We start from the raw sequence: 5,164 nt of genomic DNA on the forward strand, positions 1-5,164 counted from the left end.
TAACCTGCAATTATACCCTAATCTGACAGAGCTGCTAAACGGCGATGACATCAAACCTTCTTATCTCCAGAAAAACTTCAGATAAGAACAACCAATCACAAACAGAAAAAAATATGCACATTCAATTTCGATTAAAAGCAAGTTAGAAGAACAGATTGGTCAAAATTCATTTTCATAAAAGTTCAATCAACCTAATAAAATGGCGTCTAAACCTCCTAATTAATCCAAAAGCAATAGCAATAGAAAAAAATAAGAAACCAAATGAATTTTGATTGTCGTCATCCAATTTTTTGGAGACAAGAAGGTTTGATGTCATCCCCGTTTAGCAGCTCCGTCAGATTAGGGTATAATTGCAGGTTTATGGAAAATTCAGGGATAGTTTTGTGGGTTTATTTGATTTAAGGGTAAATCTGTTTTTCCACGAAAATACATTGGCAAATATGTGTATTAACCGTAATTAATAATGACCTGCTTTTATTTCCACTCATTAAAATTACAGAAAATATACTTTTAATGATAGGTTTTTTCACCACTCATTATTTTTTGCTCATTATTGTTTGTTTTTCTTGTAGTGCTATCAATAGCATCACAACACCAAAGTCTAAAATCTATGGAAACTTGATCATTTCTGCTTATACAGCAACTTATCAAAAGAAATAGACTCAGTAAATTTCTCGATACTATGAGTCGTGCTCTCTTCGAACCTTCCACCCCAAAGTTTGGTCTCCTTAGTTTCAATTTGAGGTTGAGAGGAGCCACATTGGGTGCATTGTTGAAAAATGAGGCACCACATTTAATTATTCAACTACTTGGTTAATAATGGGTTCATTACATGGCTATAAATAGCCATGTAATATACTTCTCATAGTATTAAAAATTGTGGAAAAAAGAGAGAAAGGGAGTTAATAGAGAGAGGAAATGGAGAAAATGAGCAAGCAGTTGAGGGAATTTTTCTTGCTTGTTAAAAAAAATGAAATTCTTCAATGTGGTCATTGCAAAAAACATGGTCATGATGAGAAAAACTGCTGGCACAAGGGAAAGCCTAAATGTTTCAAGTGTAAGAAGTTTAGGAATTGCAGGAACAAGAAAGAAGAAAGTATCAATTTGGCACATCATGTTGAGAAAGAAGAATTTGTTTAATTTGGAGAGAAGTGCTGTTGAAGGTTGATAAGAAGTGCATTAACAATTCGATTCGGTGAGAAGTGCTCCGAGAAGTTGTTTGCGGAGAGAAGTGCTCTGTTTACAAGGTGATGATGGGAAAGTACATCATATATTAAAAAAAATGAAAATTTTAAATTAATAGTTAAGGGGAAGATTGTTGAAAAAATGAAGCATTAATTTAAAATAAACAAAAAAACAAAAAGATAAATGAAAAAAATAATAAAAGAAAAATAAAAGTCTAAATTGGGTGCATTTATTGTTGAAAAACGAGGCACCACATTTAATTATTCAACTACTTGGTTGAATAATAATGGGTCATTACATGGCTATAAATAGCCATGTAATATACTTCTCATAGTATCAAAAATTGTGTGAAAAAAGAGAGAAAGGGAGTTAATAGAGAGAGGAATAATGTAGAGTGAGAGAGGCATAATTGTGCCTTGAGAGTTTGTGAGAGTTTATTTTAAAGGGTAGTCTAATTATTTTGGGGAGAGATAAAAATAGTAAAGATAATTATTTTGGGTATTTTTGGGAAACACCGACTGCTACTATTTTTGTTTTATCTCATTGTAACTCTAGAAAGTTTCTAGAGAACACCCTCTTGTAAACCTCATAAATTCAATAAAATTGAAATTTATTGCTTCTGCTAAATTGTCGTAATCTAGAAAAATTCCCAACAACCTGTAATAATGCATAAAGCTTCAAACTTTTCCTAGGCAATAGTGTTTGGAGGGCAACAAACAAAGGATTGAAGGGAATTTAATTTGGTTTGGGTAGAGAGGGAGGCCGTCCGATATGGGTATGGAGAAGATGATAGCATAAGAGAGTGTGATTTCATTGGGTTGCCATGGAGACGGCAGCGGAGAGGGGAGTGTCTAGTAGCACGGTTAGCTTCTTATTTTCTAGAGGAGGAAGAAAATACCGATCCTAGTTGTCTTGCCCCAAATTCCTACTTTATTTATTTTTTTGGTAAATTTACATTTTTTATTTTTCTATTTACTCTCTTTTTCTTTATATATTTTACCATTTAAGATGAGGTATGTATGCCTGTCATTATTTACATGTACAATTTAGGTTTTTTTGTCTTATGCAATATTTTAATATAATCATGTTTTTAGACTAAAATTCAGTAACTTCCATTGACTATTTTGGCAATTTTTGTTAATTTTAATCTATGACATTCAGATTTTAAGAGTGCAGTAAAAAAAATGGTGCTTTTCCGACTTGGGGTTTAAAAACTTATAAATAGGGATTTGAGGTTTGCGAAGTTTGCACTTCAATAATCTATGAGTCGAATTTCAACTAAACAATAATTGTGGTTCAGTTAATTTATAAAGTTAGACTTTATATATGGTGTAATTTGCAATGTCAGTTTTTTTAATTACTCAAAATTGCACATTTTCTCGATAAATATAGTAATTACAATAATTTTTTACAAAATGTTCAATTTTGTGAAATGCAGAAAGTACAAACATATATTTATAAACTTTTTAATCAGATTATTGTTTTTACAAATCAATCAAACCGCAAATAAAAATTTACTGGTTTAATTTTTGCTCAAACTATTTTATCTTATAAGTAGTAATATTTGCTTAAAATTATTAGTATATGAACTCTATGCTTCTTCCATTTTTATATATGTTGGTGAACTATAGTGACTTTTCTAGAAATATACTTTAAGGGTGCATTTGGTACGTTGTAATGCAATGTAATGTAATCAATGTTGTAATGTAATCAAATGTGTAATCATCTATTTTGAAAAATACATTATAATATTCTTATCTCTTGTTAATATTAAGATTTTAGTTCTTCTATCTATTTTTTTAGATTTTTAACAGTTATATTTGGCATAAAGAGACAGGCAGAAACTAATATAATAACATGATCATTTTGTATCTACTATGGGCATGCTGAAAACTAAGATATATTCCATTAAAAATCTAAAAAAACTAGACAAAAAGAGCAAATGGTTAATATGAACAAAATCATAAACACCTTATAATATGTTTTTGAAAATAAAAAAACAAAAATATATATTAGGAACTAATAAATTATTTACCTTATATATTATTTGAAGTAAAAAACCAAATTGGGAAGCTTGGAGAATGATAATGATGTCATCCTCAATTAAAAAAAATTGATGTCATGAATTATCATTATTCGCTAAGAAATAATGCGACCATCAATCCCACATGTCTACTTTGTCTTACAGGAGGCTATATGCATAAGGGTAACATAGTAATTTTCTGTGTATTGTTGTATGTTATTAAGTTAAACCCATGTGCTTTAACATGTCACTTTTGTAAGGGTCACACAAGGGTTGTTTATCTAGACCATTCCATTTGGCTTTTCCAGAGGAAAATCGGGGTGCCTTTATTGGATGCCCTGAAATGTCGGTTTTACCTTTTGTTTTCATTAAATTTACATTTTGAGGATTGAATTTATTTATTGCTTGCACTTAAAATATGAATAAAAATCAATAAAAATGGTTTAAATCACTAAAGAAAGTCTTAATAGATTCTTTGTTCCTAAGGATGACAATTAGCAAAGTATTTGTGGATATATAGTATCAATCTTAAACTCTTACCTGTTTATTTTTTACCTGCCCATATCCGTCTCATTACCCTAACGAGTATACGCTTTACATATTGGTTCCATTTAATTCGTCGGTACCCTTGCCGGTTAAGAATAAAAAAAATAAAACAAAAAAATTACAAATTTAACAAAATATAAATTTAATAAATCACTCATCTAAAAATTGAACATGTTAAACCTTAATTAATAAGAATAAAAGAGTTTGGTGGTATCACACAATTGTTGAAGAATAAAATGTTGAGCTTCAAATCTCACATCTTATATATAAAAAAACAATAATATTTTTAAATATACCAAAAGAGTTATGATGGATACCGTGTACCGGGTACCTAGAGGCATTCTCATACTCGTCCCATTACCCTAACAGGTAGCGATTGTCTCATACCTTTTTATATAGTGTATGGATAGTCCGATTAGGATTAGGTAGTGTCGGGTACTCATGGGTACAGTACCAGTTGCCATCCCTACTAGTTTCCTATACTTGTAAAAAAACTTTATTTTCCCATATACTTTTAAAATATCTTATTTAGCTTTTGCATTTTTTTGAAGTGATCTATTAATTCATTGAAATCTGCGTGGCAAAGTAATGACAAATTTTGAAAAAGTAAAATTGTGTACGCTTTAAGAAAAGTGAGAAGGGCAAATAGATTACTTTAAGAAAATTCAAGAGGCTAATAGGTACGTTTAAGAGAGTTAACATATCACTTTAAACAAGTTCGGAAGGTAAATGGAAGCTTTCAAAATGAAAGAGGCAATTGAGTTTTTTGGACAAATAAAAATGGGCAAAGATGTATTAAGCCATAAGCAAAGATATAATTATATAAGGTACAAATTTAGGTCTATGGTTACTAGAGAGAGTTTATTGAGATTCCACATACATAGTAGTCCAATCTTAATATCTAACTTTCAATAAATGGTGCAATATCAAACCTTGATAAAAAAAAATATGAGTTTTTTCTGTGTAATTTCAAGTTTTGATCACCATTTTGTCCGGGGTAAATTTTTATTTTTTATAATTTTATCCTTTTAGCCAATTTATTTCATAAATATTCACATTGCATGTATGTACTAGATATACCGATATTTCGCTATATTTAGTACCTATATTTTGTTATAAATTGTTCTTAATTACATTTTACAAAAAGGAAAATTATATTCGTATAGTTCGTAAAATTAGCTAAATGTTTATATCATAAAGATAAAATCAATTATTAATTTTTAAAAAAATGTTACTTATGTGTTTAACTAGGTATGTTTGAAATAATATTGTATTTTATTTTACAGGGTTATATTAAAAATGTAGACATGTGTAGACTAGTTATAATAATTAATTTTTGGTTGTGAACCCTTGATCAAGTAATAAAAACATAATTGAGTTTCAAAATAAAATAGAGGAAAACAAAAAGAA

The sequence above is a fragment of the Euphorbia lathyris genome, chromosome 3, assembly GCF_963576675.1.
Source record: "Euphorbia lathyris chromosome 3, ddEupLath1.1, whole genome shotgun sequence".
Taxonomy (NCBI): domain Eukaryota; kingdom Viridiplantae; phylum Streptophyta; class Magnoliopsida; order Malpighiales; family Euphorbiaceae; genus Euphorbia; species Euphorbia lathyris.